The following is an 18,420-nucleotide window of genomic DNA, read 5'->3' on the forward strand; positions in this document are numbered from 1 at the left end:
AAAAAATTCTCATATAAAAACCAAAGTGCTTTCCCCTTTTAAGGAATAAAAATGCTGAACGACCGTACACCCACTCTGCTGGCCATCTGTGCAAACTTGAATTGTTCCCTGGGGCTTCCATAAAGATATCTAGGTTTTCCTTGCTAGGGTTGACCCCTAAAATTCCCGGGAGGAAATCCTACCTCTAGCTCAGCTGAGCTTAGAAAAGCTTAATGCACCAGAATGTGAATGACTAAAAATGGAATACTCAATAATAGCCAGCTTGTAACCAAATTAATGTCATGTAAAGGGAAGAATATGCCCATTAAAAACTAGATTTGGTCACAAAAACAAAGATCAGCCAACAGCTACCTCAATTTGAAATAATGTTTAGCACACTACACCTCCAACCTTGCAATGAAATAATACAATCTTTTTCATTTTCGATGTGATAAAATCATCTCTGTCATGAAATTTAATTGACATCTAATGGACTGCAATCACAAAACGTTTGTAAATATAATTTTGAAACCTGAATGAAAAAAAAAACAAACATCCACTTAAATGTGAAAGTATAAATCTGTCAGAGGATAAAAATTAAGGTAAGTTGATGATTATCGATTCTATTTTGTGTCACTGGCTAAGTCAAAATTACATTTTTAACCCAATGGCCCTTACCATAACAAATACATAGTGTGAACACAAGGTTTATATGGGATTTGGCATTGCAGTGAACTCTCTTTTAACTAAATATGCGATTTGGAGTTGTAATAGATTAATGTTGTCATTTCAGTTAAGTTTTTTCTGCAATGGACTATTCACAATTTGCCTTTCTTGAGATCAAATCAATAGTAATCTTTTTTCTGAAACAGACACATTTCCCCATTTTCTATTTCCGAATTTTCTAGGTGCAGTTTCTTTTCCTAATTCTGCCTACAATTCTAACTTCCTAGTCATCAGACTGCAGGGGACTCCAACTAAACTATAAGGTAGCTAGAGTCGCCTTTAATCATTTGTGGCAAATTAAATACAGTCTCTCAAATTATATCTTATAAACGGAATGTGGGGGGGAAACTTTTTTCCCTTGAACTAGAAGGGAAATGATGAAATGGGAATGGTAAAAAGCAGTTTGAACTGTCAAAAATTCTGGAACACTGGGGAAGGACACCGTACTCAAAAATAAAGGGCGGGGGGGCTCCTAGGGTCCCGATCCTCTCTGCCTGCACCCCCGCACCCCCGGGCCGCGCGAGCGCTCAGTCCCCCTCGGGGACTGGGGTTCACGTGAGGGCAGTGGCCCTGGCAGGCTCTGAACACGGTCTCCCTGCACAGAATCTGGGGAGAACACCAGTTTCCCCCCGCCCCGGCCCCCGGGGCTCCGTCGGGGGACCCCAAGGCCCCGCCGCGCCCCGCGCCTCCGCCCGCGCGCCCCCTGCCCCGGATTCCCACGCGGCCGCGCTGCCCGGCCCGGCTCGGGCGCCCCCCTGGCGCGGCCCCGCGGCCCCGGCCCTCCGCCCAGCGCGCGGCCCGGCAGCGCCAGCGCCACGCGGAGATCCCGGGGGTTCCTCCCCGCCAGCCGCCGGGTCACGCCGCCGCCCGGCCCTCCCCTTCACCCTCCGCCCTCGGCGCGCGCCGGGCTCTTCCCGTCCACCGGCCGAATCCCCTCCTCCGCCTCCTCGGGGCGACCCGGCGACGAGACCTGCCCCGCGCGCTCTGCCAACCGTGCCCACCTCCCGCCCCCCGGCGCCCGGCTCTCCTTCCCCAGCCGGACAAAGGGCCGAGAGAAAACTTACCCGGACTGCCACGCAAAAAAAACAAAACAACCAAACAAAACTCTGATCCACAGCTTCCTGGGTTTAACTTTTAATTTTTAAAAACAACAAAAGCAGAAACCAAAAGCCTCCTAGGTTGGAAGTGGGCGTGAGAGGAAATGCTAGGGGGAGGCGCTTCGCTCCCTCGTCTGCTGTTGCACCCCCCCTTTTCTGGCCCCTGCCTGGGGCTTTGATGTTATCTGGTGCACCGCCTCCGCTGGGTTCAGACCGTGGGCTCCGCGCCCAGAGTGATACACAGATATTTGGCACTTTTATATGCCGGTTTGAAGGGAGGGAAGCAGGTGGGCACGGTGGAGGATGCCCACTTCTCAGCCCCGGCTCTGAGAAAGGAGCTTCTGTCCGTCCCAAACTTCCCTTTTGTTACCTGGACTGAAATGAACAAACCGCCAATCTAGTTAATCCCAGGGAGCCGGGCCATGTGGCATTTTTTTCTGTTAGACTTCACACCGAAAAAAAAAAAAAAAAAAAAAAAATGAGGCCTTCTGAATTAGATTCATTTTCCTTCCACTCAGCACAAACTTACAACAAGGTGGTGGTGCATGTTTTCTCAGGCTTTGTTTGGTTTTCTGATCTCAATTTTGAAAGTAAATGTGATTTCCATTCTAAAATAGACCTGCAGCCTGGAAGAGACAAGCTACCTCTGAAGAACATTTGTTGTTGTTGAGTCGTTCAGTCGTGTCTGACTTCTTTGCGACCTCATGGACTATAGCCCTCCAAGGCTCCTCCATCCATGGGATTCTCCAGGCCAAGAATACCGGAGTGGTTTGCCATTTCCTTCTCCAGAATCTCCCTGACCCAGGAATCGAACTTGTGTCTCCTGCAAGTCTCCTGCATTGCAGGCAGATTGTTCACCCCTGAGCCATCTGAAGAATATAAACTGGGTAATAACATGCTCTTTCTATACCGCTCTTACAGGTTAGAGTCTCCCAGCACCCTCCCCCCCCCCCCCTTTATGAAAAGCTTATAACTGTTGATTTTATCCTTGCTGGACACTAGCAGAAACTGAATGCATTTTTACATTAGGTTAGCAGTCTCAGGACCATCACAAACAGAGCACTAACAAAGGATGCTTTTTTTTTTTTTTAATAGATTAGCAATCAAATATTGTACAGTCTGCCATTCAGCCCTGACTATTCATTCGCTTTATGCCAACACCGACCTGTGTTCAGGCCTTGCCCTCTGGGAGTTTACAAATTAATGGAGACAGAATAAACACATGGAAAAAATACCTAGAGGGGAAAAAAAGATACAAGAAGAAGCTTATAAACAGAGCCAATTAAAGTTATACAGTTACTTACATGATTGCTGAGAGCTTTCTGGGCTGGGTAAAGGGCAGGATTATCAGAGAAAGTTTCATCTTGAGGGTGAGTTCTGAGTAGGATTTTGAAGGAGAGAACGTTCATGATTTGGTAATAGGATGAGAATAGCATTCCAGACAAGGGAAATAGCTTGAAGGTGAGAGCAAGTGAACATGTGTGATGGATTTTCTGGCTAGAGTCACAGGTCAAAGTAAATATGGAAAAAAGAAGGGTGGCCATATAAATGCAGCCTCCCAACTAGGGTACTTTTGAGAGGGAGCAAGAGGCCATGAATGCCCCCAATGAGAGGCATTCGCCTGTCACTCCCAGTCCAGTGGGAAGAATGTGTTCTCTCTAGTGAGATGTGAACTTTGAAGACTGAATGCCTTGGGGAAAGCCTTCTTGAGCATCCTTAGGAAGGAATTAAGTCATGATCCTGCATGTTCTTTTGAGACATTTGGACTGAGAATGACCTTTTAAAGGAAAATTTAAATCTGCTGGATTTAGAATCTATCATGGTAGTATTTTTAATGACAGTAGTAATAACAGTAGTACTTCTGTATCAACAGAGATAGTAGTAGCACAGATCCTCGTTGATTCATAGTAGTGTTGTGCCCAGTAAACCCATCGTAAGTTGAAAATATCATAAGTCAAAAATGCATTTAATACACCTAATCTACTGAACATCAGAACTTAGCTTTGTGTGTGCGCTCAGTCGTGTCCAGCTCTTTGCAACCCCGTGGACTGCAGCCCGCCAGGCTCCTCTGTCCATGGGATTTTCCCAGGTAAGAATACTGGAGTGGGTAGCCATTCCCTTCTCCAGGGGATCTTCCCAACCCAGGGATCAAATCTGAACCCATAACTCCTGTGTTGCAGGCAGAGTCCAGGAAGAGTGTAGCCTAGCCTACTTTATATATACTCAGAACACTTACACCAGTCTACAATTGGGCAAGATCATCTAACACAAAGCCTATTTTATAATAAAGTTTTGGATATCTCATGTAATTTATTGAATACTGTACTGAAAGTGAAAACCTGAGTGACTGTATGTATTTGCTCGTTTACCCTCTTGATGATGTCGCTGACAGAGCTGTGCCGCTGCCCAGCGCTATAGTAGTGTGAATTGCTAGCCTGGGAAAAGATCAAACTGAAAAAGTATGATTCTGATTGAATCTTGCTTTTGCACTATTTTATAGTTAAAAAAAAAAAAAATGTAAGTCAAACCATCCTAAGTCCAGGACAGTCTGTGTATCTGTGTCACCAAAAAATAGTGTTAGTAGCATTTGTATGGGCACTAATAGAGTAGTATTTGTGTGGGCCATTGCAGCAGATAGTGGGGCCTCCCGGGTGGTGCTAGTGGTAAAGAACCCGCCAATGCAGGAGACAAAAGAGGCTCAGGTTCAGTTCCTGGGTTGGGAAGATCCTCTGGAGGAGGGCACGGCAACCCGCTTCGGTATTCTTGCCTGGAGATTCCCCACGGAACAAGGAGCCTGCCAGGCTCTGGTCTATAGCGTTGCACAGAGTCAGAGATTGAGCACACACGCACGTAGATGGTGTTTGTATCCCGGAAGTTGTTAGAGTTCTGTTTGTATCAGCAGCGGTAGAAATAGTAGCAGCAGTGGTGGTGGATGTAATTGACAATTACTGAGACTTTATAACTTACCAGGCTTTCCTGTATAAACCCACTCACTCTCCACCATAAACCCGTACCACAAATGAAGAAACAAAGGCTTAGAAATGTTAAATAATATGCCTGCGGCCACAAAACTAGTAAGGGGGTAGATCTGTGATTGGAACCCAGAGAAAAACAAGATGCTAAAGTTCACAGATTATAGTTTCTGAAAAACATCACAGTAATTCTATCACATTGTACCTCTGTGGAACAAAGAAGAAAAAGGAGTGACAAAAAAGTCCATCGTTTCAAGTTTTGAGAACTTGGTAGGTTGTGTGATGAAAATGGCAAAGTTGGGATGGTGCGATGCTTGAGGAATAGAAAGAGAAAATGACTTTAAATGTAACCATGTTGAGGTTTGGGGGCTTCCCAGGTGGCACAGTGGTAAAGAATCCACCCGCCAATGCAAGAGATGCAGGAGATGTGGGTTCAATCCCTGGGTCAGGGGGAGATCCCTTGGAGTAGGAAATGGCAACCCACTCTAGTGTTCTTGCCTGGAAAATTCCACGGAGAGAGAAGCTTGGCAGGCTACAGTCCACAGGGCTGGGAACAGTCAGACATGTCTGAGTGACTGAGTGTACACACACACACGTCCAGGTTTAAGAACAATGATTTAATTCACACTTATGCCAGTATTGATAGCACTAACTGTGTGTGTGTGCGCTAAGGCAGAGCAGGCACAACAGTTGTGTCCAACTCTTTGTGACCCCATTGACTGTAGCCCGCCAGGCTCCTCCGTCCGAGGGATTCTCTAGGCAAGAAGAACGAAGCGGGTTGCCATGCCCTCCTCCAGGGTGTCTTCCTAACCCAGGGATCGAACCCACGTCTCTTATGTCTCCTGCAGTGACAGGCAGGTTCTTTACCACTAGTGCCCCTGGGAAGCCCCGAATCTCAGTTTTCTCATCTGTAAAGTGGATATAACTGGAGTATTCATAGATATGTTATGTGGATTGGATGAGTTGATATTTCTAAAGTGTTTAAAATATCCTCTAAACTTATAGTTATAAATATATACTTAATATATATATGTCATATATATATGACAAATTCCTTATTGTTTCTCCAGCTCTCTACTAAGTGTGCTTTAACCTTAATTACCTTTTAAATATCGAGGAGCGTCTTGGAGACCAAGGAGGCCTGATAACTAAATGGAACATGGTGCTCTGGACGGGATCCTGGAATAGAGAGGACATTAATGGAAAAATTTGGTCACATCCAAATCAAGGCTGGAGTCTAGTTAATAGTAATGTACTCATGGCATTTTGTTTCTGATCGAATGTGATATAAAAATGTCAACAGTGGAGGAAACTGGATGAGGGTATGCAGGAGTTCTCTGTGCAATCTTGATAAGCTTTCTGTAAATGTAAAATAAAGTTGACTTTAAAAATCATGACTCATAGCTACAGAAAGGGTTGTTATGCAGGCCTTCCTGATGAAGGAACTCAAGCTTAGAGGTTAAGTAACATGTCCAGATTGAATCACATCTGGCCTTACAGAGACCCTCACCATCTGCAGTGGAGCCCACCCCCTGGACCCCTGGTCCTGCTGTCTCCTAGGGAGTCTGAGTTCTCCTTTTCACCCCCACCCCCACCCCTGGAGCCATCTAGGCTAGGAGAGCAGGTGTGGCCTACACAGAGTTCTGCAGCAGATAATGTGTTTGTTTCTTTTTTTTTTTTCAAGTTCCCTTTCTCCTCTTTGAGATTGAATTCCCACCATGATGTTCTCTCTAGTAGAACCAGATTTCAGGCTTAAATATATATATATGTTTTCAGGTTTAAAAATATTTTATATGCTATATCTTAAGTTCAAAATACACCAGGTTATTAGGTTATCCCTGGCATATTTTCATTTTAGTGGGGGGTTATATCTATAATTGGGCTTCCCAGGTGGTGCAGAGGTAAGGAATTCACCAGCCAATGCAGGAGACTTAAGAGACGCCGATTCAATCCCTGGGTCCAGAAGATCTCCTGGAGTAGGAAATGGCAACCCTCTCCAGTATTCTTGCCTGAAAAGTCCCACGGACAGAGGAGCCTGGTAGGTACAGTCCACGGGGTCGCAAAGAGTTGGACATGACTGAGTGACTGAGCGTGCATGCCTATCTATAATTATGGCATTTCAGCCTCAGTCTAAGGGTCCACTGGGTGTAGATTCAACACAACATTAAAGCATTTCAAGTTTCCTGATGATAACATGGGTATAAGTAAACTTTTCTTCCTGTAAATAAACTACCAGCCCACAATTCCACCCCTACCAACTCTAAGGTACCCTCTATCTCCAAGCACACCCCATGTATATACTTCCCACACTACCTACCATCTCTGCCACCCCAAACCTTTACTGCTCCCAAACTCACCAGCCTCTGGCTTTCTACTTGTTTGGGGGCTCTAAAAAGTTTTCTCTAGATGCCTGCTCACTGGATGAAATTTTGCAACTGAAATGCTTCTGATAGATAACTCAAACTTATCCTTTTTTCCCCTTCCCCAAACTCGATGCTGTCCTACTCTGTATTATTTCATTTCATTTTGTTTGTAAACGCCCATGGTTCAGTCTATGATTTTGAGTTTATTGGTATCTTCTTTTCATAGTAGTTCCTCTTTCCCATAGATATTTTGTCACAAAATATCTGTGGGTATCAATAAACAGCAGAACCCAGGCATGGAGAATCAAAGTCCAAATTGGGAAAAGTTAGAGAAAGGGTGATAGACAGCATGGACTGTATAAAAGCAAAAATCATATCAATATACAAGTAAGTGCTCAGCAAGGAAATAAAAGACAAAAGTTAGCCACTAAGAAGAGGACAATAATAGCTCATGGTAAACTTTAACATGCTTTGAGTACTTTTTAAATTTCAGCTATTTTAATTCTGCAAGAGGAGATGGAGCTTAATCTATAGTAGAAGGCAGGAAATGGAACAAGGATTATAGTAAATCATCTATATAAGGGTGTGTGTGAGTGTGTGTGTGTGTGTGTGTGTGTGTACAGAGTAAATATCTGCCAGTCAGGCTCTACCTAAGGAAGGTGGAGTTATCATTTCTAAGATTTTTGGCTACCAATGGATTATGCACACACGAGGTTCGGTAATTATAAAAAATACTGATGCAAGCAGAAAATCTTGGCACAGTCATGGTATGTAGTCTCCGAGCAGGAGTAACAGGACACACATTTGTCTTCTGCTTGCAACTTTTACAACTGTCACTCCCAACTGTTGTGGAACCTTCTGGTTGCAAAATTCCACCCCTCACATAGTAACAAGGGAGTCAAAACAGTTCCTCCCTCCTGAGCACTGCACACACAGCAGTTTCATAAGCCTGTTGTCTCAGAAAGTTCCACAGTCCACCCCTGTGGGACAAAATAAAATGACTTACGGAAAGGTAAATCAGACATTTCCCTAAGAGGAGCTCTTCTAAAAGCACCCTAAAGTGTGTTTGGGAGAAAGAAGGCAGTAGCTTCTGAATTTTTTTCCAAAAATTGATTTTTACCGCTTCAATAATCATTCCTTACAAGTATCTGTCCTGAGCATCTGATGATCTTATATCTGTTTTGGTTCCATTAAAAGCAAATTCACACATGTTTTTCCACTCAAATGTCTACTGAGATTAAGAAACTTTTCATTTCGTTATTTAGAAAAAAGTCTTGTCCCAAGCAATTATTACTCAGAAAAGTTTCCAAACACGAGTTCCTTTGTGACAGTGGTCTGTGATTCACATTCTCAAAAGGCCAAGCTGCCACTCTGCAACAAGTCACAAGAAAATATTTTATTTGTGTTCGTTTTCATAAATTCAAAGAGAGCCAGGATAAATTTGGGCAGTATTTATGAAAGAAATTCGGGGATGCTGCAGAAATATTAGCAGATAATCTTAAGAGTATGGATTTCTTGCTACTAAGATAACTTTGAAGCTTGCTTGACTTTTCCTTTAATCTAAAATATATGGCCATATTGAGAGGTTGTCATGAGACATTGACCAGTTGTGTAGCAGATAAATCAAAAGAACCATTCTTCAAGGTTAAAAAGATCCCAGAAAAGAAAGAGATATTAATGTTTCTTATCATGGCCAAATTACAACTTAGACACATCAGTAATGAGCAACCTAAGATTGATGTGCTAAAGTTCAGTTCAGTTCAGTTCAGTCACTGAGTTGTGTCCAATTCTTGGCGACCCCATGGACTGCAGCACGCCAGGCTTCCCTGTCCTGCACCAAATCCCAAAGCTTGCTCAAACTCATGTCCATCAAGTCAGTGATGCCATCCAGTTTTCTTGTTCTCTGTCATCCCCTTCTCCTCCTACCTTCAATCTTTCCCAGCATCAGGGTCTTTTCTAATGAGTCAGCCTTTTGAATCAGGTGACCAAAGGATTGGAACTTTAGCTTCAGCATCAGTCCTTCCAATGAAGATTCAGGATTGATTCCCTTTAGGATTGAAAGCTATTAAGAGGCATTTTGCAGGGTCCTCATCTTGTCTGGTGACTCAGATGGTAAAGAGTCTGCCTGAAGTGTGGGAGACCTGGACTCAATCCCTGGGTTGGGAAGATCCCCTGGAGAAGGAAATGGCAACTCACTCCAGTATTCTTGCCTGGAAAATCCCATGGAGGAGCCTGGCGGGCTACAGTCCATGGGGTTGCAAAGAGTCGGACATGACTGAGCGACTTCATTTTCTTTTCTTTCTTTCATCTGTAAAATGGGGTGATAATCATAACCTAAATCCCAGGGATGCTTTATGAAAGAGCAGTGCGTGCTTACTAAGTCACCTGGAAGTATCCGCTTCTAGAAAAGTATATAACTAAACATTATATCTCCTCCTCTTTGTCCTCACTGTGTGTGATGTCTTTTGTGTTCTCCTATATCCATTGTATCCTCCTTCATTTCTTCGCTTACATAGTATTGATACGTGATTGGATTCCTTTCTAAGTAAGCATTTATCTCCATACTTGTAAGTACTTGCCACTCTATTGCTCTGTTTTCTGTCTTGTCTGTGCTTCTGAACTTGAAGTGAACGGCTTATTCTTAAACCTAGGACAATATTATTTTTTGGTTCTATAAAGTCTGTGAGTGGAACATTTGCCCTCTTAAATTAAGTTACAATCACTACTTCTATTAATATTTACAAGCACACTGAACTCTTTAGATAGAGATTGCGTACAATCTCTATTTTCCTGCTAAGTTGTATTGCCCTGACATCTGGCTTCTGGAATATAGATTCTCTGGCTAATTAAAATCAGAATTACCTCTTTACAACCACTCATAACCCACAATTCTGATATCATTTCTAACCGAATTTTCTAATTCCCTCAATTTTCTATTAACCAACACCCTCCTGCCTGTTTTCCCAACACCAACTCCCTGCTTCCCCCCCCCACATTTAGAAGATTTGGGATTTAATTACTATCATCCTAAAATGTAGAAGCCCACTGTGATACATTAAAAATTGTTTTTTCCTTACTCTTTTCTTGAAAAGATTTCTAAAGATGAAAAGCAAGTGCAGCCTACATTACATTTAATAAAAAAAAAAAAAAAACTTCTCAATAGTAGATTAATTCAGCAGTGCTCAGAGTTGCCAATATTAACATTGGAGGGTGTCTGGAGAGAGAACACAGTTGTCCATCGTGAAAACAACTTGGAAAAGATAGGGCTAGAGTCCAAACATTCCGAGCTTCCCTTAATCAGCCACTAATTATCTCCTAAAAATAATGCTTTGATCATGTAACTGAAGAAACCCAGGGGCTCCCAACTACAAGGTGAAGCCCACATTCCCAAGCTGGCTTTCAAACCACCACGCGGTCCAAGTGTGCATTTCCAGTGCTATCATCAGCTGCTTCCCTAAATACAGTCTTCATTTCAGCTACATGGTTCCACTTGCTGTTTCTGCAGTGAGCTTGAAGCGCCCTTTCCTCCATATTTCTGATCACCATCACTGCAAGGAATGCCTGCCTTCCTCCTGTTTGGTTCATCAAAACCCTATCCATTCTCTAACATCCGGATGAACTGTCCCCTTCCCGTGACCACTCTGCGAGATGGTCCAATGGACTCATATAAAACTGACATACTCTCGATTAGGCAGGCAATCATGTCTGCAATGCTCAGGGCCATTGTGTGACTTTTTCTATAGACAACGCTTGTTATTCCATATATCCCACCTTTAGTCTTCCTTATTAATTAATTAATAACCAACTCTGGTTGGTTATTAAGATGTCACCAAAGCATTCTTGCAGGGAAATAAGACTCATAGGCTATTACTTTTTGTGTCTAATACTCTGTGTGTGTGTGTGTCTCTGTGTGTGTATAAAACATAGACAAGTGGTAACTGTCATCGTTAAAATCACATAGTAGTTCAATACAGACAAGCTTTCAGCAATCTTCAGTTATAGCATTTAGACTTCACATTCTAGACTCTTTTCAATCTGAGATACCATGCTAGGCCTAATTTGCATTCACTGTAAAATATAGATTTAAAAACAAAATTCATCTGCACATTTTGCCCCTTTCCTCAGTACTTGCAAATCTTTCTAGAATCAGGGTGTTAAACACACCTTCGTTTTCTCCAATTTAACTAGGATTTATTTGAGTCCCTTAACACTAAGTACCACAGTTTCCAAGATCTCCTGTCTTCAAGATGTGATTAACCATGGAAGCACTGCAATGTAGGAAAGGTGACAGTAAGATTTCTATGCAAACATGGCATCCTAAGTATATTTAGTACCTGGTGGGTTTTAGTATGGTCTCTTTCAAAACAAGTGTTTATTCTATCCAATTGTTAGAAGTTTGTGTTCATTCATTGCAAACACATACATTGTATAATACTAACCCCTCAGGTATTTGGGGCAATCTTGACTTTATCTCAGCTTTCAACTTCTGTGCTGACCAAGAAACTATCCAAGTAGGAATACCTATTTAATAGCTTAAATAGAATGATTTTTTCTCACTAATGACCAAATATGATTGTTTAAATGCTTTGAATGTGATACAGAACCTACTTGCCCATGTCATCTTGGGCAAGTTATTTTTTTTCTCAGCTTCAATTTTCTTACTTTGTGTGTAGTGATAGCATATGGAGGAGCCTAGTGAGACAATACAATTAAAAAAAAAAAAACTGTTCAAAAAGCATAAGATGTTATAGAAACTATAACTGCAATGCATACATACTTCAGAGCTGAGCGTTGAGGTACAGACCACAGCAATATGAATTTTTGGTTTCCCTGTGCATCAAAAAGCTATGTTTACTGTGTCGCATGCAGTAATAGCATTATGTCTAAAGAAAAGTCCATACCTTCATCTTAAAATATTTTATTGCTAAAAAGTGCCAAAGCAATTATAATAGTAGCATCAAAGATCACTAATTATGGATCACCATAACAGATAATGAAAATGAAAAAGGTTGAAATAAGGCGAGAATTATGAAAATGTGATGCAGAGACACAAGTGAGAGAATACTGTTGGGAAATCAGCTCTGATGGACTTGATCCTCGCAGGGCCGCCACAAACCTTCCGTTCGTGAGAAACTGTGTCTGTGAAACACAGTGAGATGAGGGCTATGCCTGTGGGCTAAGTTGCTCAGTCACATCCCACTCTCTGAGGCCCTGTGACCAGAGCCCACCAGGTTCTTCCGTCCATGGGATTCTCTGGGCAGGAACCCTGGAGTGGGTTGCCATGCCCCTCTGCAGGGGATTTTCCCCACCTAGGGATCAAACCCGCGTCTCTTATGTCTCCTGCGTTGGGAGGTGGATTCTTTACACTAACGCCACCTGGGAAGCCCCCAAAACGAGGTGTGCCTGAATATTAATATGTTTCTTTGGTCTCAGCCAGTCTGGTTAAATCATACCTGACACTGCTTACCACAGCTGGCTCTATTTCCTGCCTCTAAGGGCTGGAAACTTGCCTGTTCTCTCCAACTCCTAACTCCTAACCTAACCCAGCCATTTATTTTGCTTTTTGCAGAAACCCTTGACTAGCTCGGTGGAGAAAGTTAATATCATTAAAGTGGGAAGTCCCTGAGCCCCTGACACCCCACGATTGTTTAGTGACCCCACCTTTATCTCTGCCATCACCACTCCCTCGGTTACAATGCCCACCCGCCCTGGGCCCCACAGAGATGATCATTTTGCTTGGCCTGGCAGTGTTTACAGATACGTTATCACCGTAACCATGTGTGTTATTATGAACACTATTGACGGCTAAACCATACCATGGAATACAATGGTTTTTATTTCCCTGGTGAAAATAATTGCCTAAGCTGTGTATATGCCATGTGTTTTTCATTCAATCCAAGATGGGCAAATGTCATCTTAATACACTCAAACTCACTCAATATAGTTTTAATTTGGTCTTAGTAGCTAGTTCAGTGCTGGAGCTTCTTGACCTGGGAAGAGTGATCCTAGGCCTTCCATGCCACTGTTTTCATGGGCCATCCCCTCCAACCATCCTAGGGATCATCTCCCCTGGTTTCTCAAGGAGGGCACCATCTCCTGGACCCCATGCCTTCTTTGTAGTTGGCTCCCTTATTTGGGTGGTGCCCATTCTCCAGGGGCTTCCTAGGAAAGGATTTATAGAAAACAAAACTTTTTGAGACTTGGAACATCTGAGAATGAATATTCTACCTTCACACTTCATTTCTAATTAGTCTGGATAAGAACCCTAGGATGGAAACGATTTTCCCTCAGAATTTTGAAGGCATTAATTCATTGTCTTCTAGCTTTGAGCATTACTGTTGAGAAATATCCTGCCATTCTGAATCTTGATTCTTCCTAAGACATCTCTTCTTTCTAGAAGCTCTTGGTGTATCTGTTATCACCAGAGCTTCTGAAATTTCACCATGGTGTATCTTAGTGCAGGTTTACTATTTTCCCTGGTGCTGGGTTTATTTTGATCTAAAATCACACGTCCTTGTGTTTGGGGAAGCACTGAGTTATTTCACTGGGGATCATCTCATTGCTATTTGCTCAGTTCTCTCTGTGGGGCTCCTATCCTGGAGCTCAGCCTCCTGGACACGCCCTCTAGTTTTTAACTTCTACCCTCTATTTCCTGTGTTGGCTTCACTTTTGGAAGATTTCCTCTAATTTATCTTCCACCTCTTCTATTGAATTTTTTATTTCCACAATTCTGTTTTTAATTTCTACCATCTCTTTACCACCATGCACCCCCCCACAAGTATTCTTTTGTAAAATAGAATCCTTGTCTTACACATGCCACAGCTTATCTCTGAATGTATTAATGATCAGTTTTCAGTTTTATTTCTCCCCCCAGTCTCTGTTTCCTCCCATGGCTGTTTATTCATTTCAGTCTCTCTCATAGGAGAAGCAGATCCTGCTGACCCTTACCTGGATGTTCTCTGGGAATGCAAACTAAAAGCTTGTCGGATGAGTGGGTGACTAGTGGTTATTCACCAGGGACATCATGGGTGACCTGGCTTTGCTCTTCGTGGTAGCGCCCTCGGTGTCAGTATTTTAGTGTGGTTTCTCTTAGGCCAGTCAAGTGCTCTAGAGAAGACTTCAGTCATCTGCCTGGATGTGTGTGCGTGTGTGTGCACATGTGTCCCCACCAGTGTTTCAGACCACAAAAGGGCAAGAGATACTGGGGGGCTTCCCCGGTGGCTCAGTAGTAAAGAATCTGATGCCAGTGCAGGAGATGGGGGTTCGATCCCTGGTATGGGGAGATCTCACATGCCCTGGAGCAACTCAGCCTGAGCATCACAACTACCGACTCTGTGCTCTAGAGTCCAGGAGCCTCAGCTACTGAAGCCAGAGTGCCCGTGAGCCTGAGCTCCACAGCGAGGGAAGCCACTCCCAGGAGAAGTCCTCACACCGCAGCTGGAGTCGCCTCCACCCACCACAACTGGAGAAAAACCCTCGCAGCAAAGAAGACCCGGCACAGCCAATAAAGAAATAAATAAATTTTGAAAAGAACCTGTAAAAATAAAAAGAAAAGAAAAGCTGATCATCCTGGCACTCAGTAAGTAAGCTCAATCCTCTTGTTTCTAAGACTGTCCCCTCTGCCTGTCTGTCTCCAGGACATCATTTGCTCCAGTCATCTGCTGGGTTGACAGCTGACCTGTGGCATGGAACAGGTGAGGGGGTCTGGTGGTCTAGGTCCCTCTTAACCTCACTTCCAACAGAACTTCCGGAGTCCTAATGATACCCCATTCCTGGATTTTTTTTTTTTCAAAAAATTTCCCCACGAATCAGGCTCCTTCTCAACTTTTCCTGCAGCTGACTTAGAATTTAGCTTTCTCAGATCTGCTCCCAGCTTCCACATTTTTGTTGCTGTTGTCTTCATTCTTGTTTATTTTGCCTTCATAGGTTTGTACCTTTCAAAAAAACAAAAGTCATTGTCATTTGAGTAAAGCAAATGAGCTAAGTGCTAGCGATTAATTGGGGAGAGGGGTGAACTAAAGGTATAGGGTTATCTACAAGGCTTAAAATAAATGAACAAAAAGAATATACTGCATAGCATGGGGAAATATAGCAATTATTTTGCAATAACTTTAAATGGAGTACAATCTGTAAAAATGTTGAATCTCTACATTGTACACCCAAAACTAACGTAATATTATAAATCACCTATACTGCAATAAAAATAGATAAAATGCAATAGGGTATCTATTCACAATGGAAAAAAAGATCCAGGTTATATTTTAATAATGAATTATTTTTAACATGAGCTTTCATACAGACAGAACTTAAAGAAACATTTTGTCATTTTTGCTCAGTCGTTAAGTAATGTCAGACTCTTTTGGACCCGGTAGACTGGAGCACTCCAGGCTCCTCTGTGCTTTACTATCTCTCGGAGTTTGCTCAAACTAATGTCTATTGAGTTGGTGATGCTAACCATCCCATCCTCTGCTGCCCTCGTCTCCTCCTGCCCTCAATCTTTACCAGCATCAGGGTCTTTTCCAATGAGTGGGCTCTTCCAACCAGGTGGCCAAAGTATTGGAGCTTCAGTTTCAGCAACAGTTTCATTCATTCTTCTGATGAATATCTGTATTCTTGTAACTCCCTTTGGTGATTCGGGGAGGGGAACTGCTATGTAGTTAGCATAAATGAGTAAAACTTTAGGAAAAATAAACAAGTTTAAAACCAAAAAACAGTAACATATTTTTTTTAAAAATCTCTAATTTTTGATAATGGTTTAAAAATACGTCCTGATTCTTCTTTTAGTTAATTTGTTCCTTGTTAAACTGGGCCTTCTGGGTCTACGGCCTCTCAGCTGACTGGCATTCCTATTCTAAAATATACCTGTGCCTACGAGGTTCCCGCAGGTTAGTTTTGCTGCTGAGGAAACTGCCATTACCCGCACTGAATTTCAATGACTTCCCGCAGGCAAACACCTGGAGGCAATTACCTGTACTTGTCTGCCAGCAGACACAAATATGCTTTAGAACAGAAAAACTATACGTCTGATTTTTTTAAAAAAAGACCAACTCCTTGTGTAATGTTTTACTTCTGTCTGAATGAAATGCTAGGTTATTCGGTCTAGAAATTTGATCCTCTAACCTAGTACTTGTTGATCCATTTTTTTTTCAGCACAGAATTACCAGAGCTTTTCTATTATCCTTACCCTCTGTCTGATGGCACAGTTCTTCTGCTCTTACAGGAAATGAATCAGAGACAATGAGTAAAGAAGGATGAAAAATCGAGAACCTACTTTTTAATGGAAGATGACAAGAATTTTAACTTGAGATGCTTTGAGCAGCAGATTTACAAGTCTATTGAAAGAAGGTCAGGGTTCAAGAAGGAGTTCAGGATCATGTAAACTTGAGTTCTACTTTATTTTAATACACAAGTGGACTCAGTAACATTTTATATACCTGAGGATGGTCCCTAGAGACAATCTGGATGATGACCACTACTTTAGCTAAGTCATTAAAGTTTTGCACTTGAAGGTAAGTGGAGATTCAAATGACACCTTTAGAGGTATCAAAATACTTTTTAAAAGATTTAAAATTATAAGTACTGAAAATAAGGTTTGAATCTGTTTATATAGTTTTACAGACTACTATGTAATGGTTTTATAGACCATTAAATCATTATGCATGCAAGTGTATTTTAGTCCTTAATCTGTAACTAAAGAGTTTCGCTTCTTTTTCCTTTTATTCTCATTCAGACAAAACTACAGATGATTAACAAGCTCTGAAGCTTCCTTAATAGCACAATCAAATTGCAACAAAAATTTCATTTCCTTCTCTAATTCCTCTTTCTATAATCAGCCTCATTTTTAGACTTAAAGTATCATTTTATTTATTTTTAATCTTTTTTTTCTTCCTAGACCCTTTAATCCTTATTTTATAGATATGTGCTCTGCTGTTCAGTCATATCTGACTCTTTGCATCCCCATGGACTGTAGCTCATCAGGCTCCTCTGTCCATGGGATTTTTCAGGCAAGAATACTGGAGTGGGTTGCCATTTCCTCCTTCAGTGGATCTTCCTGGCCTAGGGATCAAACCTGCATCTCCTGCATTGCAGGCAGATCCTTTTACCACTGAGCCATCAGAGAAGCCCCGTTTTATAGATATATCTAACAGTTCAGTTCCCCCAACACATTTTCCAATTTCTACCATACATGTTACCAAGGCACAAAGTTTGTGTTTTACCATAAGGCCCACCGTGAGTTATTGATCACCAGGCACCACACAGTCTTATCAAAACACCCATCTGCCCGACTGCCTCCCTACCAGAAAGACTGCTAGACTTCTAAGCCTCCAAAGTAAAACACGAGAAAATCCAAACTTTTTTCCCTCTCCTCTCTTCTGAGTCTAAAATCTTTGAATAGGGATTTGTATCAGTTAGCTTTTGTTGCATAACAAACCACCCCCAAAGTTAGTAACTTAAGATATTCATTGAGTCCACAGTTCTGCAGGCTGGAGTCTGGTGGGTATTTCTGTGTGGGTATTCTGGTCTTGGCGGGATTCTCTTGTGAGGTGGTTAGCTGCTGGGCTGGTGGAGGCTGGCTTATGTGGGAAGGTCTCAGTTGTGATGACTCATGGTCCTCACATGGTCTCCCTTCCAGCAGACTATCTGGATCTTTAATGTTTCTGCCACATTCAAGAGAAAGAACCAAAATGCACAAAGCCTTTTGAAGCTTTGGCTTGGAGTTGGAATTAGTTCATGACCCTGCCATATTCTGTTTATCAAAGCAAGTCAAAGGCTAGCCCAAACTGAGAAGTAGAGGAACAGACTCCAAATCTCAATAGGAGAAGTTGAAATGTCATATAGCAAAAGGGTGTGCATTCAGTGAAAGAAATGCTTCGTTGCTCAGTAGTGTTTGACTCTTTGCAACCCAGTGGACGGTAGCCTGCCGGGATCCTCTGTTCATGGGATTGTTTTAGGCAAGAATACTGGAGTGGGTTGCCATTTCTTCCTCCAGGAGATCTTCCCACCCCAGGGATCAAACCCAGGTCTCTTGTGTCTCCAGCATTGTAGGCAGATTCTTTACCCACTGAGCCATTGGGGAAGTCCCCAGTGAAAAAAATAGTTGCTTTCAGTTATTATACACTCTACCAAAGCAAGCCACAGGGCTGCCAATAAAACCCATAGAGACTACCAGTACAGGACAAATACTTCCCTCTATAAGGAAAAGCTAAAAAGAAACAGCAACAAATCACCAGATATATGAAAAGAAAAGATTTGGAGGCTAAGAAAAGGGGAAGAATTTGAGAG

General features: G+C 42.4%; 1 protein-coding gene across 1 annotated transcript in view; it reads right to left on the minus strand.

Annotated features, from left to right (window-relative positions):
• HIVEP1 (HIVEP zinc finger 1) overlaps positions 1–2,511 on the minus strand; it is a 130,151-nt gene extending 127,640 nt beyond the window's left edge. Inside the window, exon 1 of the mRNA XM_065912200.1 lies at positions 1,770–2,511. The gene's annotated coding sequence lies outside the window, so the exon portion shown is untranslated. The remainder of the gene's footprint in view (positions 1–1,769) is intronic.
• Between the last annotated feature and the right edge of the window lie 15,909 nt (positions 2,512–18,420).

The sequence above is a fragment of the Muntiacus reevesi genome, chromosome 20, assembly GCF_963930625.1.
Source record: "Muntiacus reevesi chromosome 20, mMunRee1.1, whole genome shotgun sequence".
NCBI lineage: Eukaryota > Metazoa > Chordata > Mammalia > Artiodactyla > Cervidae > Muntiacus > Muntiacus reevesi.